This window comes from Castor canadensis, unplaced genomic scaffold (genome assembly GCF_047511655.1).
Source record: "Castor canadensis unplaced genomic scaffold, mCasCan1.hap1v2 HAP1_SCAFFOLD_65, whole genome shotgun sequence".
In the NCBI taxonomy this organism is placed as follows: domain Eukaryota; kingdom Metazoa; phylum Chordata; class Mammalia; order Rodentia; family Castoridae; genus Castor; species Castor canadensis.
The window spans coordinates 235,869-255,652 of NW_027395331.1; the positions used below are offsets into that span (position 1 = coordinate 235,869).

At 50.5% G+C, this 19,784-nt stretch overlaps 1 pseudogene; it reads right to left on the bottom strand.

The window, feature by feature from the left end:
* Positions 1–11,931: 11,931 nt before the first annotated feature.
* On the bottom strand, positions 11,932–12,252 carry LOC141420230 (ubiquitin-like protein FUBI pseudogene; annotated as a pseudogene).
* Positions 12,253–19,784: the final 7,532 nt, after the last annotated feature.

Genomic DNA, 19,784 nt, shown 5'->3' on the forward strand with positions numbered 1-19,784 from the left:
TTGACCTTGGCTCAGGCAGATTGAAAGCCACACCCCGTGGAACTGTCAACACAGCCCTAAAGAGTGAGGGCATCTGCCTTGCAGGACCTACTTGGTTCTGGTCAGCCCTGGGCTAGTACAGCACCCCAGTCTGGGACAAGTGTGTGTGGGTAAGTCCACAGAGGACAAGGCCTTGCCCATGGGTGAGCAGGGGGTCTTGCGGGCTTGGTCTTCCAGGTAGCAGTGTTATCTAGAAGAGGGATTCTGTAGTGTGAGGCCTTCACACAGAGAGACAGGATCCCAGGCTGTCTTCCAAGGCCTCAGCAAGCAAGCCAGGGAACCAGAGGCAGTGAGATATGGCACCGTGGCAGAAGCAGCTCAGTGTGTCTGCCAGGCAGGCCATGGGGGAGGAGGCTGTGGGCAGGCTATTGCACAGCACACCTCTGTGGACTTGGGCTGCTGTTTGTCACCCATGCTAAAAGCTGACCCTCAATGTGTCCTTTATCGTGATCAGGGCCTGAGGTGTTGACCTGCCATTGGTGTGTCTGGACTTGAGACAGAGGTGCATCCAGCCTGTGCAGTCCATGGCCTGGCCACCCTAGCCCAGTCAGGCTTCCAGAAACCCAAGTGGACCAACCACTAAGGAGTTTTACACTCTGGATCTGTGACAGATTCTATGTGGACTCCATGATCATGGAGGCAAGAAGGACCCCCTGTTTCCACCCTCAAAAGTGTGGCCAACCCAGTTGTGACTCTCGATTGTGAACAAACCCTTACTTCCTCTTGATCTTCTTGCTAGTAATGGCTGTTTCTGTAACTCTTCCTCTTCCCAGAAAGGGAAAACAGTTGCAGTCTGTCGGGAAGGCACCAGTCCTGAAGAGCACTGTGTGCTCAGAGGCCCAGCTCCCTGCACCCTACTGGCCACGGAGGAAGCAGGTGAGAGTTCCCAGGGTGCCCAGCAGGCCAGGGCCCCATCATTTTGGCCCACTTGGCTGCCAGCCACAGCATTGGGTCCTCCTATGCACATCTATTTGTGTGCATGTGTGCACGTATATGTTTGTGTCTGCATTTCTGTCTCTGCGTGTGTGTACGTGTGTCTCTGTGGCAATGAATTCATTTCCTGTGATTGTCTCATCTCTTAACTTTGTATGATAGCAACAGATGACACCAGCCCTCAGGTTTCATAGATAATACAGGCATTTATGGGCATGTACAACTGATGACAATGTAGGAAGTAGGTGCTGCAGTAATCTTGAAGGAGCAGGTGAAGAAACAGGAGAGGCCCTGAGAGACTACATGATCTGTTCAGAATGACACACCTGGTGCAAGGGAGGGCCCAGGTCTGAACTCAGCTCTGTCTGCTTGAAGCTGAGGTGCTGTCTGCACCCACTCTGCCCAGATAAGGTGGAGTGGGGTGGGTAAGTTGGCGGAACTGTCCAGATGTGCTCATGCTGATGGGGGAGGGAACAGCAGGCAGCAGTCCTTGGGGAGGTCTTGTGTGACGAAGAGTTTCAAGTAGGGGACCCTGGATGGTGACCTCATTTCCTTGACAGTGGACTACACAGAACTTGGAACTCTGTAGCTACACAGCTGCATAACAGAACGAGCCCAGGCCAGCTCCCTTAGTCCAGGGACCTGGAGAGAGCAGGATGTTTCTTTGCTGTGTCTCAGCTTCTTGCTCAGGCCTCAGGAAAACCCAGAGTGGCTGCCTAGTCTGAATCTGGAGATGGTGGGTCAGCCCTTGCCCCCGACCTCAACGTTTCTAGCCATTTTTCCACAGGGACTCAAACGTGACTCAAGGAAGGTTCACACACGACAGGAAACCTCTCTTGACTCCCCCTGCCCTAGTCACAACCCTCCGCAGATAAGTGTGTTGGAATGAAAATGTCAAGCAGTGTTTTTGCAGTTTTCATGTCACTGTGTGGTATTCAGTCATTTTGCAATTTGATATCATTTCCATGTTTGAATCAACCCTCCTTGGACATCCCAGGGTGAAAATGAGTCACTGAGCCTGGATGAGGCCTGCAGGGTAAGGCCCCTCGAGGTAGGCACACTGGAGAAGCTGGTGAACCACCTGGTGCCTTCCATGCAGAGTGCGGACCCCTTCTTTGTCCCTGCCTTCCTGTGTGCCTACCGAAGGTTTGCCACCACCCAGCAGGTGCTAGAGCTGCTGTTCAGGAGGTGAGTGCCCCTTCCAAGCCCATGGAGCTGTCCTCTTCCTGGCCAGGAATGTTCTGCACTGCTCTGAGCTCGTGTGCTCACATAGGACATTGTAGAACCAAGTAGGACGAGCCCTGAAAGTGCTTGCCGTGGGTCTAGCCCTGCAGAATGGGCTGCCCAGGGCTGTAGGTCCGATATGTGTGACTTTCCCCTTCCACATAGAAGCCATCTTCCCTAGGGTTCCCTTATCTGAGCCTCATGGGTAGCACTTTTCTCATTTGTAAGGAGGTTCTGGAACCCATCTGCAGAGTGCCTGACATATATGTAGCCAAAGCAGGGACCCCAAGGGAGGACTGAGAGAGGCCTGTGTCCACTGAGATATCTGGGAAGGAGCTGGTTGGGCTCACTCCTTGCACAAACATATATGAAGCACATACTGTGAGAAAAGTCACTTAAAATATAATTCAGGGAAGAGTGCAGAGAAATTTCCTTTCCCCCCCAATTTTCCATTTCTATCTGGAGTCAACCTGCCCCCTATATGTCCTGGCAGGTGGGGACACAGATCATTAAAGGTGACACTCTCCTGGCTTCCTCTAGGTATGGATTCTTCCACCCTGATTGTGAGGAGGATGAGCAAGTTAAGAAGTGAGTGGGCGTTCGGTCAAGGGGGAGGGTTCCCATCTCCAGAGTAGGAGTATTTGGGGAACTTGGTTTGGAGACTGGGAACCCCTCTTGCGATTTCCATTAGAGGGCTGAGGCCTGGGGCTTCACCTGCAGGCAGAGTAAAACAGATTTGATGGAGTCCTGGGTGCCCAGGGAGCAGAGGGGAGGCTGGGGGCTCAGATTCAGCCCCTGTGAGAACCCACCCCTACCACAGGCTTGTCCAGCACTGTGTTCCATCATGGCCTGGACAGAGGTAAAGGGGAGCACCTTGCTCACAAGGCTTTACACCTCTGCCCACCATGCCCAGCTGCACATGGGCTGAGCAACCTCTGCAAGGTGGGGGGCTGGGGAAGCAGAGGCCAAGCCCTGACTCTGCTGCCCTCCCACCTCCCCCCAGAGCCATCTGCTCCATCCTGAGAACATGGCTAGACAAGTACCCCGAGGATTTTTGCCAGTCCATGGATCTGGCCTGCCTGAATCAGCTTATGGCCTATGTGCTGCTCAACATGCCCTGCTCAGAATTGACAGTCCCTGTTGACCTTCTCTTGACCCAGCTGGAGGACCATAAGTCCAGTGAGATGGAACCCAAGGGTGAGGAGGCCTTGGGTAAGTGTCCAAGAGGCTGTGAGGATGATATAAGCTCCTCAGGGAAGAGCCTCCAGAGGAAGCAGTTCAGAGTGCCCAGCAACCCAAGGCCCTGTCTCTCAGCCCACTTGACTGCCTCTCCCCCAGCACACCCTTTGCACCACGGCCTCGTCCAAGCCGATGAGATCCAGCCACCTCCTGTCAACCGTCACCTTAAGCCAGGCCGGAAAAGTAAGTGTATGTGCCCTGTCCATATCTGGACAATAGCTGGGGATGTTTGCATTTGCTTATGTATCAGGTGTATCCTGGACTTAGGGTCAGTGACTGTGGACAAAGTCAATTCCGTGAGCATTGGTTTTGGGTTTCTTGTCTGCAAAGTGTGGGAGTGGCTTCTATCCAAGGTATGGGAAGGAGAGCCACAGGGAGCTCCAGGGCAGGGGCTGGCACTGCAGTCGTTGGCTATAGTCAGGCCGGCATTCCTGCATGGACCGGGAGGAAGCACTTCAAGGTACAGGTTTTTTCCGCCTCATTCTGTGAGCTGCAGGTCAGTGGCAGGACTCACAGAGGAGCAAGTGACTGGCCCTCTGAGTCTCGCCAGTGGAGAGTTGTCTCCCAGAGTGTAGAAGTGAGTCCTCAGCCCTCAGAGCTATTTGCCTCCCTCCACATGGGCACCTAGCCTGCTTCGGAGCAGTGTAGCGCCCCAGTGACCACTTCAAATATGGCCTCTCGTTTCATATAAAGTCATAAATCTGGGGAGGAAAAGCTGTGGCCTGACCCCATGAATCCACCCAGTTTGCATTCTGAAAATAACTATTACCATAGATAGAGTGGTTAGAACGTATAGTTTGGAACCTGATGACTACCTCAAGTGCTGTGCCTTGGTTTCCCCACATGACACTGAGGGCTGCAGGAACGTGGTGTGCAAGTGCAGTATGTGTGGCACTGTTGCTTTTGCTGGTCACCAAGTCCCTGCTCTCATCCCAGTAAAGCCAGTGCCACAGGACCTGCGCAGCAAGGCCATCCTCGAACAGCCCCCCTGCAGATCAGCAAGTGCCACGTGAGTGTCATTAGCTTGTGTGGAGCTTGGGGAGGTGATGTGACGTGGTGGCAGGAGGGTCAGGTCACTGATGCTGCTGTAGACACTCCCTTCGAATGGTGCCCTTGGCTGATGGAGTCTCTTCTCCTGGGAGTGGGTTTCCTCATCTGAGGAGGGTAAATACCCTTGCCCCAGGGCAGATCCCAGCTGATCGTGGAGTGGAGGCCAGGCCCAGCTGTGTGAGGGCAGCTGGAGGCTGCCCCTTGCTCACCTGTCTCCTCCTACAGCAGCGAACCCTTGAACCCCAGCTACTCGCAGGACTGCCGTCCCCGTGTTAAACCGAGGATCCGCAGCACAGACCCGCAAGACAGCAAGGGGGTGAGCATTCTTAATGTGAGTCCTTTGAGCCCCACTGCCAGCTTGGCTACTTTCCCCTGGCCAGGCTCCCTGCGTGAAGTCACTCATGGCTTTTCCTCCTTGTGATAGCAAAGGCAGAAGGCAACATCTCCAGCTGCCAAGCGTGACTTTGACCCCGCTCCCAGGAGGGATCCCAGTGATGTCAACTATGCGGTCCTGGACTTTCCGCCAAGCTCCCCAAGTCATGGCCGCAAGGTGGCTGGGGGGTCAGCCAGAGCTCAGGCCCAGGGAGGGTTCCCAGAGAAGATCTGGGAAGATCTCGAATACTGGGGAGAAGTCTCAGAAGTGTCCCGGAGGAGGAGGAGATGTCCTAGAGACTGGGAGGAGTCCCGGAGGTGGGGGAGAAACCTGGAGGAGGAGGAGGGTCATGAAGACTGGGAAGAAGACTCAGAGGGGACCTGGAGGCTGTGGACAGGTCCCAGAGGCTGGGGAGAGGTCCTAGATTCTGGGGACCGTCTATGAGTTGCAGGAGGATCCTGAAGGCTAGGGCGGGTCCTGCAGGCAGTGACCAGGGCCCTCAGCCTTTCCCACTCCATACCCAGTTCCAGTGATGCAACCTGCTTTAATCAGCTTCCCCTCTCAGTCTCACAGCCTTCTCACCCAGCCCTAGTCATGTTGCCCCATCACAGGCCTAATCTGTGTAGAAGTCACGGGGTCAACAGCAGGTTGAGCCTAGTGTCCCCCATTCTGGTCTGTGCTCTTCTCTGGGGCGGGTAATGGGTGTGAAGTGCGTGGGAAGGAGGAACCTTCATGCAGACTCTGGGCCTCAGAAACCCCCAGGGGAATCTTTCTTTCCAGCCAGTCTAGACAGCAGGGAGGCCACCCCACGTTGTGGGCATCATGGGGGCCCCCCGGGCACAGGTAGAGTCCTGTGGCCAGCGCCAGGCATGCTCCCTCCCCTGGGTGAGTGGGAGGGGACGCAAATGAAGGCCTGCACCCACAGCCCAGGTCAAGGAAGGGCTGCAACCCCTCAGAAGTCGGCACAGCTGTTTCCTCCAAGAGAGAGACCTGTCCCGGAGGGCAGGCTTCAAAGGTCACACTCACAAGGACCGGCGAGGTTTCCTCCTGTCCTTGGGCGGCACCTTCCTGCCCTCCCCACTAGTGACTCAGCCACTGTACCCCTCAGCCATCCTCATCATCGCTTAGCTCCAGTGAGCGGGCAGAGTACGCTGTGGTGGACTGGGTCAAGACCCGGGGCCTACAGCGCACCATCGAGGAGTGGACGGCCGTGCGACAGTCCCAGGCCCTTACGAGGGCTCCAAGCCATGATGAGGCCCGCATCCAAGGAGAGGCCAGAGGCAGGGGCCCCAGGGCTGGGTCCTCCCTGTCCTGTCTCCACTAACACTCAGGAAACGGATCAGAACTCTCCCACTAGTGGTCTGTGTGTGATAAAAAGCAGTTGTTAATGAGGTAGATTAGCCGTTTAATAATGTCTGTATGGAAGCATGTGCAGAATAAACGTACAATTCTTGTCTGTTTGAAAAGATGAAAGACCTTCTGTGGATGTCACAGTTGTCACCTGCGGGTGTGGCCCAGCCCTGGTCCTCACCCTCTTCAGAGCTCCTCCTCTGGATGGACTGGGTGCTGCAGAGATGCAGGGGATTCATATTCACACCTGAAGTCAGGGTTCTTCTGTCACCATCTCCCGTGGTGCTACACAACACAATAGTCCAGGGTCTTCTCTGTGTCCCCAGGGCCAGGATGGAGGAGGCTGAGGGGCAGGATGTTGGTGTACACCCATCTCTGCCTATTTTCCCTCGTCCGAGTAGGAAAGGAGCTCATCCACACTGATCTGACTAGCTGAGAGGCTGATGTGGCCTCAGGAGGTCTCGAGACCTCGAGTGTGTCTTTGGGCCTCTCAAGTCCCAGCAGTAGACAGCCTGAAAGACATTCTTCCTCCTAAGACAAGGCCAGCTCACCATGGCCCTGCCTCTGACTGGACAGCCTGGCAAAAAGCAAAACAGGCCTGGGAAGACTGGCAAGGAGGAGTGGTGCTCTCAGTGGCCTGGGACCCACACTGGCCAACCTGCAGCTCTGACAGGTGATCCTGACTGTAGCTGAACACATAGGCTCTGCCTGGTCTCCACTCAAGCCAGCTTCCCTGTCTCTGGGGAGGGACTGGATAAGCAAGCGTAGTGGGAATGGGTCACACAAGTGATAAGTCTGGGGGTTCTACAGGTATGTGACCACACAGACTTGTGTGACATGCCGAGGGTGGTCTCCAGGGACTGCTGGCTGCCTGAGGACAGCTCTACTCCCACAGCAGTGACACCCAGCCACCATTCTCCCAAGCTGATTACAGGGTGACAGCACTGTTGACTGTTGGCTCCATTTGTTGCCCTGTACTGTGCCTGCCAGCCACATCAGGAGATACCCGGGTCACTTCTGTGGGGCTGACCCCATGTCCAGCCAGGTATCACCTGCTTGGTCTCGTGAAGCTGCTGATGGGATGTCAGGGAGGGCTGGTCACCTCAGAGGCTGGGACTTGTTTAGTACAGGGGCTGGGTCCACTTAACCCTCCACCCCCAGGAGCCTCACAGGGCAAAATAGACTGGGGCTTTCTCTGGGCACCCTGTGACTTCCAGCTGTGCCACTATCTAGCCCTTCAACTGCCCCCTGTGCCTGGACCTTGGAGGCAGTGGGTCTGGCAGCTCCTCAGGCACACTAGCCAAGGGGGTAGGTTCCCAACTGGATCACCTCGAAGAGACTCCAGGCTCCCAAAGTTTTGGCAGGTGTTACTTTGACAAATGTGGGAGAGCTTGAGATAATGGCACTGTCAAAAAATAAATACGCATTTGGGGAGAAGGTGATGAGAGTGGTCACCCGCAAAGATGTTGGTTCAAAGGGAAGGGTCCCAGTGCTTTTTAGTGTGGACAGGAGGCAACTGCCTGTCTCCCACCTTTCTACCCATCATTTAGGGCCCTTGGGTCCTCCACCTTGGGCAGTGTTTTGGGGATGGCCACAGCTCTGCTGCCTCCTTCTGTTTTCCTTGGGGACCTGAGCTGGGAAGACTGGTTTGTGTCCTCTGCCTTCTCCACTCCTGTGGCCTTGCCACGCATGCAACCTGTAGCCTGTTGGGGCTACCTCCTCCTCCCCCTCCCGCCGTGTCACCCCTCCATACGAGGCAAAAAGTTGCCTCTTCCAGCCTCCCTGTCAGAAGAGGAGGCAGCGAGGTGATCACTGCCCCCACTCCCTCGATAACACCCTGAACCATGTTCACCATAGAATCGCTCAACTCGGTCAGGGTTAAATGAGGTCAGTCTTGAGGCGAGCAGACTAGGAATGGGAGCTCGCCACTCAGGGTTTCCAGGCATGGGAAAGGGAAACCAGGCAAATAGTGTTAATGCAGCATGGCAAGAGCCATGTTCTGTGTACATCTGCTGTGTACCCTTGTTGGTGCACGTGTGCTCATTGGAGCTGGAGACTGAGCCTGGGTGGGAGGCCATGTGGGGTGCGGGGTGTGGGTGTGGTGGCCAGGGAAGGGTTACACAGACGACAAAGTGAAGAGGCTGCATCCCAGGGCAGGGGGCAGAGAAAGCAGAAAAGTAGGGTAAAATGCAGAGCAAGGAAATGACCTCTGGGAACCCAGCTGGTGTCCAAGGAGGGAAGCAGGCCACTCTTGTACACACGGGTGGGTGGCGTCTGCAGTTATCTAGGCACAGTGGCTCCACCTGGAGCCCCAGGACCTTAAAGGGTCTAGAGATCAGATGGACCTTGGGCCATGCATGGCTAGGCAGCAGGACAGTGCCCAGTGGTTTCCATGGGTCTTGAATCCTACTTACATCTGCTTTAGCCAAGGAATGACCAAGGCCACCCAAGTGACAGGTGGCCTGGAGCATAGACGAGAATCCTTCGGAGCTCACTTCCGATTGGGAAGATAGGCTTCCTGTGAGAGCCTGAGCAGCAAGTTCTGAAAATGCTCGAAGTTCAAGGACTAGGATTTGTTCTGACAGAGTCCAAGAAGTCTTCCTGGAGGAAGTGGTATTTGAAACTGGTGTCAGGGAAGAATAGGTCAGACAGCCATGGCACTGTTCTGGGTGTCAAGGCTCTGATGGGGCTCTGCAGGTGCCAGGTGTAAGATTCCTTCCCGCAAAGGAAGAAGGGCTGTGTGGCTGCTCACCTAGTCCTCCTGAGATGGCAGGCCTGTGCATGGCACAGTGGCTCAGTGGCAGTTGAACAAATCAGGGAAGAATGAGGCATGCTTTGGCCAGCAGGCACGGAGCAGGAAATGACAAGTGTGGGGCCTGTGGGAAGAGCAGGAGCCCAGAAGAGCTGCCCAGCAGGAGGGGCGGGAGGAAGGAGACACTAAGGGAGTCAGGGGCTCCTCCGAAAGGCGGCACAGGAGAGGGGAAGCCTGGCTGCAAGTCCACTGCCTGTGATGCTTCTGCCTTTGAGGACAGTGCCTGGTGAGGAGGGGGCGCAGGAGCCACCCTGGGCTCTAAGCTCCCCTGATGGTGGCTGGAGGCAGCACCCAAAGTGGGCCCCCAACCTGAGGTTTCCAGGGCTCTCCTCCTGGGTGAACTGAGGACAGGAGATTTCCTTGCCTTTTCCTTTTTTATTTCATGTTTTTTCCAGTACTGACCTCTCAGCACAGCACAGGAAACAAGATGTCTGCAGGGGGTTGGCCCTTTCAGGCAGACAGCTCTCACAGGCCATGCACCCAGGAAGGCATCTTGTGACCACATGCATGCTCCCCTTCCCCTGCCTGATACCTGTGTGGATGTCCCCACCCACTAGGTGCAGGTTCCCATGCTGAGTCAGGTGCCCACATGAATGTCCACCCTCCAGTCAGGCGGCCGTACGCATGTCCCCACCCCTCTCAGGTGTCCATGCACACATCTCCACCTCATTCCAGGTGTCCATGTGCACATCCCCTGTACTCTGTGTCAGGCTCCTGTGTCCATGTCCTCATCCCATGTCACTCCCCATGTGCACATGGCTGTCTGTCACATGCTGTGACACTTTGCTGTACTGCATGAGTGCTGGCATCTCATTGCTGCTCACAGTCAAATGTCCAACTGCATGTTGCACACAGGCCATGCTGAGGCAAGGACATGTGACACAGGCAGCGATCTGGGGTGCACTGCCCCTGGGCTGGTCACCCTGACAGTTGGTGTCAGCCTCTCTGCGAGCAAGCTGCCTCCTGCAAGGTAGCAATCAGCTTCTTCCTGCACACACACTGGACATTGCCCAGGAGGCAGCTGATGATCTCTCCAGGCCACTCTGGCGGCTTTTCTCTAATTTGACGCTCCATGTCCACTTCCCCCAGGCCTGAAAGAAGTGGCTGAAAGCAGAATGTGTTCACACTCGGGAACAGCTGCAAAGTTCTTTCAAACCATGGAAGCTCAGGCCGCATTGCCAGCCTTCTTCCTGAGGCAGGGACAAGCCTTGTGCTGACTTCGCATCACAACTCCCCAGGGAGAAAACTTCCTTGTTTGCATTCATGAGCAGAGACTTGTGGCCCATCTTCCACGTGAACCTACAAGCAGCCACGAGGGGGCAGCAGCGTTTGGGCTTTTCTGGCTCAGGGCCCACCCCTCTCCTGGGTCCTTGTTGAGCACCCAGCCTTCTCCCCTTTGCCTAGACCTCATCCTCTGGGCTTCACCGACATGGGGAGCTTTGCCAGTAAGCCTCCAAAGCCCACTTGTCTGCATTCTCTTCTCTTCCACACTCTTTTTTCTGAAATATTTATTTCATTATCTTACTTGTGTAAATGGATTTAATTGTGAGTTTCCGTGCATGCATAGAATGTAGTTCAATCAAATTTACCCCTTTTGCTTTCTTATCTCCCTCTTTTAAAATAATTTTAATAAGCTTCGTTATCCTAGTTTTGTACATGCATGTAAAACACCTCAATCATTTCACCTCTCCTTTAGCCCTCCTTAGTCATTTTTTTATAAGCCTGTTTCGATGCTCGACAGTATCAGATGCCTGCTGACAGTAACAACTTGTTAGCGAGTTGACGATCTATTGGATATATTGACTTTTAGGCAATTGTCGGAAACACCTGACAGGCTATCAGTTTGCTTTTAAGTGGGCATTGGAATTTGGACACACTTCGCCAACAGGGGACACTCAGTTTGAAGGGTTTCTGGTCCTCTGCTCTGGAGCCTTACCTGGTGCTTTTGAACTTGGGGTTGTATTTCCCGTGGAGACACAGTCAGCTACTGAATTACTGCCTCATGCTGAGGGTACAGTGTGGACCCAGCGTTTATAATTAAGACTTTCAGCAGCAGCGTTTGGGGTGCTGATGACTTCTCTTGTTTTGCTGTTGAGCAGTAATTTGGGGTTTTTGAGGCATGGTCCCACAGTGTAACCCAGGCTGGCCTCCAACTTGAGGTCCTTCTGCCTCAGCCTCCTGAGTAGCTTGGGTTGCAGGAGTGCCCTACCACTCACTGCCAGCACCACGAGTGAGGGTTTTGTGTTTGCTTGCTTCTTTTTGCACAATACTGGAGGCTGAACTCGGGGCCTCTATCACTTGAGACGCACTCCAGTTCTTTTGCTTTATGTTTGCTTTCTGGATAGGTCTCAAGTTAACTTTGCCTGGGCTGCCCTCAAGCCATGCTCCTCCCATGTCTGCCTCCCGTGCAGCTGGGATTACAAGACTACAGCACCAGGAACAACCGACCTGTGAGGTCTTTTCCAGTGCTGGAGGTGATTGTTCAAGTCTTACACAGGGATTGATTGGCAGTAGGAAGGTGCTCAGTTGTGGTCTTCCCCTTGTCTTGGTCCTGTGATTTGCTTATTCTAATTACATTGGGAATATATGAAATCGAGTGCTTTTGCATTAATTCAATGAATGTCTACTAAGGGCCTGGTCTTTATAAATTATCAATGCAATTATAATGTTCAGAAAGTTCAGGCTCAAGGAGAGAAAGAGGAAGAGAAGTATGACTTGTTTAAGTTGTTTCTCTTTTAAGCTGTTACTTTTTTGCTCTTTTTAAATGAATTAGCATATTTTAATAATATGAGGAAATTTAAGTGTAATAATTCTTACCCCCTCCATCATATTTGCATTTCCCCTTATAGCTGGCATTTGGTTTTTGGGGAGTGATGGGGGTTTATTAGAGAAAGCCAGGATTACATAGGACTTAAGAGTTGGCACTGTGGCCCTTCTTGTAGTCGAAGGAGGACACTGAATTGAGAAGGTGCTGGTTCCACCACTTCTCCCGGCCAGGATTCTTTTCCTCCTGTTTGACTTTTCCAGCACAGGCCAGGGACCCATGGACTTTACCTCCAGGCTCGTGGCCTACTCCCTCCAGAGTGGTCAGCACCGCTTCCCCACACCGGCCAACGGTAGCCTCTTCCTCCAGAGGCGTGCCTGCCAGGAGCACGACTGATCTTCTGGGTGAGGCCACATGAGCCTTCACCTGGTTCACAGTCTCCTGTCCGGGCACCTCGAGGGTGTGCATGTAGTTCCTGGGTGCCAGTGAAGAGCTGCATGTTGGTGACTAAACCACGGGACCAGGTGCCCATGGCCGGGATTTGAAATCGAGTGATCTAGCTGTTTATCATACAGACAAACCAAAACAAAACAAAAATGCTGATGCGAAGTTTTTAAATATGCAATACCTCTATTTAAGTTATTTTGAAAAAAGCTATTTTAGATTTGCCATAGTTATCTTGTTACTTTAAAAATAGATTGCTTAGCAGAATTGTTACAATAGTTCTTCAGAAGACATTGAGAATGAATCAAGTTTATAGATGAAAAAGGGTTTACTTATTAATATAGTGGCCTTGGTCCTAAAAAGACCAAAATGAGGGGATCGTAAACAGGGCTGACAGAATTACAGAATGGCAGAATGGCTCAAGTGGTAGAGCACCTGATAGCAAGCATAAGGCCCCGAGATGAAACCCCAGTATTGGAAAAAAAAAGAAAAAAGGAACGCCAAAAGTGGCTGAAAATAGGGTTACAGTAACTTAAAAAAATACATATTAGAAATATCCAAGATCTTAAACTAAATTATTTTCCCCCAAATCCTGCTGCTTCCACACTTAATGTAATATTTTGCTTATTTTCCTTCCATTGCTTGGTGAACATATTTGCTTCTTTCTGTAATCGACATCTGACAGCCACCTTTCCTTTTTAGTTAGTTAACATTTCTTGTAGGCTTAACAGCAATGGCAGCCATGTTAGGACCAGAACCCCTCCCTATCACAGGTGGCTGGAAACACCCCACCCACCCCAAAGACTGACGACGGGACAGTTGTTAACATTTATTTCTGGGTAGGCACGAAGGACAGTTGAACAGATGACTTATTTACAACTTACCTTCCTTAGTCGCCCACCAAGAGCATCCCTTTGTGACCCACAAAAGCTTCTTCCAGCCAGTGAGTGACCTTCCTGGCACTTTTCCACCAGCGCCGCTACATCTACCCAAGACCATACGTGGCAGTAGGGTCTAGCTGGAGACCCCCTCCGCAGGCTCTCTTTCCCGAATAAAGCCTGTGCTGATGTTGAGCCGCTTCCTACCTATCCTTCTGTGCCTCTCTTCAGTGTAACTGCTCCACGGTCTGTTTCTCCAGGTCCAGGGAAATTGCTTGCTTTGTTTATTTTGGTTTGGTGGGACTGGGGTTTGAACTCAGGTGTGGACAGGGGAAATTGTTGCCCAGCTTACAACACTGCCTGCAGAAGAAACCCCCAGTAACACTTACCTGTGGTGACTAATTCTTCTCATGTGTTCCTCATGTCAGAAAGACTCGGATTCCTTGCTAATGATGACAAGACATTCAGGGGAGCGCATTCATCTTGGTGTTCTTCAGAGCCAGGGGCTTCCTCCTTGAACGTGATGTCATTGTCAGTTGTGTTCTTGTCCTCAGAAAACCTGCCCTTTGGTTTCCTCTAAAGCTTCACTGCATGCTGTCATTTGAACATCATGTGCAGTCTGCTCTGAGGAACTGGCTTCCTTTAGCTGTTGAAGGTGTCCAGAGGCGCTGCAGCAGAAGACAGCTGACCCGCCTGACTTCACTTTCTCTCTCTGACTCACAAAGCTTTGAGTTGTCTCACACCCTTCATCAGTTAATGAGAAATGAGATCCCTCCTCTGTTTCAATATTTTTACCATCTGGAGCTGCTGGATGAAGCAGTTTATCCTTAGTCTGCATTTTTTGTGTAATTGCTGACAGAAACTTCAATATCAAAGGAATCCTCGCTCCTGGTGTCACTAATGGTTGGAGAAAGTTCACTTTCACAGGCAGGAAAGAAGACACTCCTAATGCACTTTACGCCTCTGCTGAAATACCATTCAGCATTGTAATGGGAAGTCAGTCATGGTGACATGATCGTGTTTATCCAACATGAGATGGAGTTCGTTGAAACCTCGGTGAGTCAGCCTGTGACTTGCACGTTTAACAGCTCCGCAAGCTTCTTCATCTACTGCTGTCAACCTGGTGTTTCTGACATAGAGCTCCATGGCCACTGCACAGAGACTTTACAACTGGAAATTCCCTCCCATAAAATGCCCTCCTCTATGCAAGTTCCTTTGTGGCAGAGAGACAAGATCAATAAAGCCAAGAATCATGCTTACGGTATTCATGTTGCTTTTCAGAGTTGGAAACAAGGCTCTTATTACTCCATGAAGCTTAAATGCAAACTTCGTCCTTGTTCACTGGCAAGAATGTAAATATCTGATTCTTGCTAACATGCATCTGATTTCCAACAGACTCAACTCCTGCCTGGAAGAGAATGTTTTCAAAGCTGGGCAACCACAGCCTGTGTTTGTTTACTGAAAGCCTGGATGTTTTTAGTATACTCCCAAGCTATTGGTTTACGTTTCAATAATTGTCTTTAACATTTTTGACAGGAGATTCCAAGATGGTGACCAGAGGGAGGAAGCAGAAAGCGTGTTTCCTAAAGTAAACTCTTGGACAGATGCTGAAGATACACCTGGCAGGAACAACCACCAAGAAGAGGCAAAACTGTGACAGCTCCACACCCCCAGCCCGTGCACGGCATCCACACACCGTGTTAAACGGAGAAACTAGGAGGGCTCCCGTGCCGCCAGACGCCAGCTCCTGACTGCTTCAGAGACCACCAGGTAAGTGGGTGGAACTGGAGACCATCAGAAGACCAAAAATCATATGTTCTCCCTCATATGCGGACTTCAGATCAAGGGCAAACACAACACGGGGATTGGACTCTGACCACATGACAAAGTGAGAGCACACAAGGGAGGGGTGAGGATAGGTAAGACACCCCCAAAAAACAAGATAGCATTTGATGTCCTCAATGCAAAGGAACTAGTGCAGAAACTTTAAAGTGACAGAGGCCAATAGGAGAAGGGGACCAGGAACTAGAGAAAAGGTTAGATCAACAAGAATTAACCTAGAAGGTAACACCCACGCACAGGAAATCAATGTGAGTCAACTCCCTGTATAGCTATCCTTATCTCAACCAGCAAAAACCCTTGTTCCTTCCTATTATTGCTTATACTCTCTCTTCAACAAAATTAGAAATAAGGGCAAAATAGTTTCTGCTGGGTAGCAAGCAAGTAGGGAGAAAGGGAGGGGGTGGAGTGGGTGGTAAGTGAGGGGGTGGGGAAAGGGTTAGGGTTAGGGTTAGGGTTAGTATATAGCTTAACTATATACTACATTTGCAAAAAGTATTTTCTCCTGTGTAAATATTTTACTGTCCTCCCAGCTGTGTATTTTGGAACTAAGTTTTTCCATAGTAATTATATGTATGAGATTTCTATACAGTATGAATTCTCTGAAGTTGAATAAGTTTTGAAAATTGAATAAAGGCCTTGTTGTCGTCTTTAGATTTTTTTGGTTTTCCTCCACTATGAATGATCTAATTTTGAGTAAAGGTTGAATACTTGTTCGATGTATTGCCCACTACATTTGTAGGACTTCTCTCCAGTATGAATTCTCTGTAATTCAGTAAGGTTTGAGCTCTGGTTAAAAACTTTGACTTGTGTACATTTGTAGAGGTTTTCTCCAATATGAGTTTTGATGCTGTCTGATCCTTGAACATTTGGAAAGGGCTTTGACACACTCTTATATTTGTAGGGTATCTCCAGCATGGAATGTCTGGTGTACACTAAGGTGGGAACAACGTTGGAAAGCTCTGCCGTACTTTTCACATTCAATGATTTTCTTAACATATGAAGCATGAGGTACTGAGGCTTGAACACTTGGTAAACGTTTTTCTCATTGTTTACATTTTTAGGGGTTTCTCTCCAGTATAAACGCTAATGTCTGAGAGTTAAATATTTCATGACAGGCTTTGCCACAGTCTTTACATTTATAAGTCTCTATATAAGACTTGAATATAAGACTTTGAGTAGTGATGAAAGATGTTCCCACATTTGTTACTTTTGCAAAGGTTCTCTGGAAAATGAGTACGCTGATGTGAACCAGGACTTAAGCCAACATTATACTTTTTATGGGTTGCATTACATTCAAAGTTTTCTCATCAATACAAATATTCTGGTAATTATAGCTTCACTTCAGTGGTCTATTATTGCTTACTTTTATCTTTATCATTAGTAGAGCTGGCTGAGCTGGCAACACAAAGAGACCATAGTGGAAATGCAGCAGAGTAGTGGCAGTGACGGTGGTGACAGTGGCAGTAGCAATGAAGTGGACAGCTGAAGATGTATAGAGAGTAGCTGGGGCAGAAATGATGGGGAGCAGAGGCCACAGAGACAAAAAGGGCTGTGAAGAGATGAAGATGGACAACTGTGGTCCCTGGCCAGTGCAAGAGGTTCAGAGAGCTGCCAATAGCCTAAGGACTAATGTGTTAAAAACTCCAGAACTCTAACACTTCTTACTGCAGGGCTGATGGTCCCCGCACCTGTGGTCTGTATGAGAGCTGTCACACTGATGATAAGGGAGATTTGTGCAGGACCAAAAGCCTTTGCCCCAACTGCTGGCTTAAATGTCACAGGGTTTTAGTCAGAGGGAATGTCTGAATTCTGTGTTCTTTCTGTCACACAGCTAGCTGAAGGCCAAGCTAAAATTGAGAGGGTATTAAGGAAAAAAAGTAAATGTCCCATGGAAGGGCAGGTCTAGGGGTTTTTATAGACCGAGTTCTGGGGGTGGCTCAACATACATGCTAATTAGGTGCTTGAAGGGATGCTATGCTCACTGGCTAATTGCCAACATAGTGAGCACATACTGGAGAGATAGATTTACCTTATCACCATCAAGGGCACCAACATCTCCCATTTATGCCCCTCTTACCTTTTGTCCCTTATACTTACACACACCACCCTTTAACCTAAGGGGTAGTCTCCAGGAAAGCAGGATGTTTTTCCCAGTGATTTGAAACATTTTGTGCAACCTTGAGTGCACAGCTCTTTTGCAACATCAACTGTTACTGGGTCTGCTTCCTAGAGGAATTTTTCTGGGTTCCCGTAGCTTTTCCACCTATTCTGTATAAGGTGCCACCTGTAGCTGCTGGCTGCTGTCTTCTGCCACTGCCTTTGGAACCCAAGGATCCCAATGGCTTCCAAGCGCTGGAACTACTGGTAGTTAATTTAAGGCATAAACCTCCCGCCTGAGTGCCCAGACCTGCAATCTACAGCCTGAAGCAATGGGCTCTTAGCTCTCGGGACTTGGAGCTGAAAGTCGGGGGTCTTCCAGTCCAGCCCTGTGCCTTGGACACTCAGAGACCACAGACTGCCGAGCTGAAGTGCTTTTCCTCCCCTACCCCTTTTTCCAATCTGGCCAGAGCAAAAGGACCCCAGCCAGCACATTGGTAACACTGTAACTTCCGATCTTAAACAAAGTTAGCTGCTACCAATATTGTATGAAATGAATAGACTTTTTAAATTAAAATTAGGGATTTGGGGAATAGCTTGTTGGTAGAGGGTTTCCTAACATGTGCAAGGACCTAGATGCAATTGCTAACACACACAGAAAACCAAATTATATCATTCTCCGTAAATATTACAAGAATGGCGTTTTAATGAAAAACTTGCCTAAATCAGTCAAAGGCACTTGAAAACTGAACACTGTAAGCAATCTTATTTTCTGCACCTTACTAGTTCAAGGTTATTCTTCCCTTCGAATTTTGTTTAAAAATATTTGTTTTTATTTTTTATGTAATTTGGATGAAGTTATCAAGCTACTTTTCTGTATGTGTGCCAATTATTAAACTACTACTTGGGTGTTGAAAATAATTAAACTTAACATTTTGTGCAAAATCTTGTGGGGTGCAGCTGGGGGTCTCTGGGTCCTCCCACCTTGGCATGTGGGCTCCAGCTGTGGGTGTGGGTGTGGGAGGGAGGTCCCTCCCAGCTCGGGGGCGGGGGGGGGGCAAGTGGAATGCGCATGCGCCCGGGTGGACCCGGCCCACTGCTCCTTGCTCTCCAGGCCTCGCCCTTGTCCTGCTGCGCTCTCGCCATGGACGGAGAGCAGGTGGTGTGCTCTGGCTGGCTGAGGAAATCGCCCCCCGAGAAGAAGCTGAGATTCTGTGTGAGTGCGGGCAGGGGGTGGCACGGTCCCCAGCTTGGGGTCCAGCAGAGGCCGGGACGGGTGGACCCCGGGTGGCTGGAAGGGGTCAGGGTGGCGTCTTCTGGGGCTTCAGGAGGGGTTGACCCAGTGGCAGGTGGACACCAGGCGGCCGCGCAGTCCCAGCTCCAGGGGCTCCAGGATTGCGCACAGACAGAGCAGCAGGTGTGGCCGGCAGAGGTCGGGGCAGCTGGTCCTTCTCCATGGGGGACGGTCACCAGCTCCCGCCCAGACCCCTCCTTGACCACTGATTGCAATGTGGAGTTTGTACCATATAGGAGCCAGATACAGTGCATTGTCACAGTTCAGGCCACCTTACCGTGAGCCGTGTGGGTTGAGGACATGCCAGGAGCGGGTTGAGTCCCACCCTTCCCTTTGTGCACCCCCGGGGGGATGGAGGTCGTCTGCCTCCCACAGTCCACAGCCACTGCTGATCTAAGTGAGGACTGTACCCTCAGTTCCCGTTAATTTCAATCAATTAAAAGGTTTAAGGGCAAAAAAGTGGCAGCACTACTCGCCAGTTCTTCTATGAAGAAAGTTGCTTTTTCTTTTTTTGATGGTTTTTTGGATAGGTGATAAGAACTGCCCCTTGCCACCATTCTGCAGCCTGAGTCGCAGCTGGGTTCATCCCTTGCAGAACAAAGCCCCAAGGCCCCTTATCTCCTGCCACCTCTCTTTGTCCCTCCCTAGCCCTTCTTTTCTCCCAAATGCTACTTAAGGCCAGACCCCCGGAGAAAAGCTACTGTGCCATTTTTTTCTTCTGGGCCACCCAGCATGCTTAGTAAACTTTGTACATGAGAAAACTCTAGTATCCTACTTTGTGTGCGGTGTGCGGTGTTTTCTTAACAATAGTGTCTTGGGAACTTTTTACCTGGGACTGACTTTGAACCATGATTTGCTGATTTCCGCCTTCCTAGTAGCTAGCATTGCAGGCGTGAGCCACTGGCGCTTGGCTATATCTTGAAGTAAAACTGTAGGTGCTGAATTTTGCTTGGCTCTTCTGATGTTAAAGACTTCACTTGTTGTAGGATTTTAATAGAGAATTCTTTGGAATTTTTCTACGTAGAGAATCTGTCATTTGCATATAGGATTTGGCATATGGTTTTATATTTTCCTATCTAATCTGTAAGCTCTGTTTCATTTTCATGCCTTCTTGAGCTGGCTAGATGTTGAATAACAGTGTTGAAAGTGGACATCTTGTCCTAAGTCCCAATCTCAGGAGAAAGCTTTCAGTCTTCCACCATCAGCATAAGGTCAGCTGTGGGGTTTTTGTGTCTGTTCTTTATCAATTGAGGAAGTTGCTCCTGTTTTTCTGAGAGTATTTTATGATGAATAGATGTTGAATCTTGTGGAGTGTCTGTTTTGTTTCCGTTGATGTAATGGTTGTTTTTCAAATAAACACAAACTGGAGCCTCTGGAATGAAACCTGGTTAGTCATAGTGCAGAGTTGTGTGTTGCTGAAATGTGTTTTGTAATACTTTGTTAAC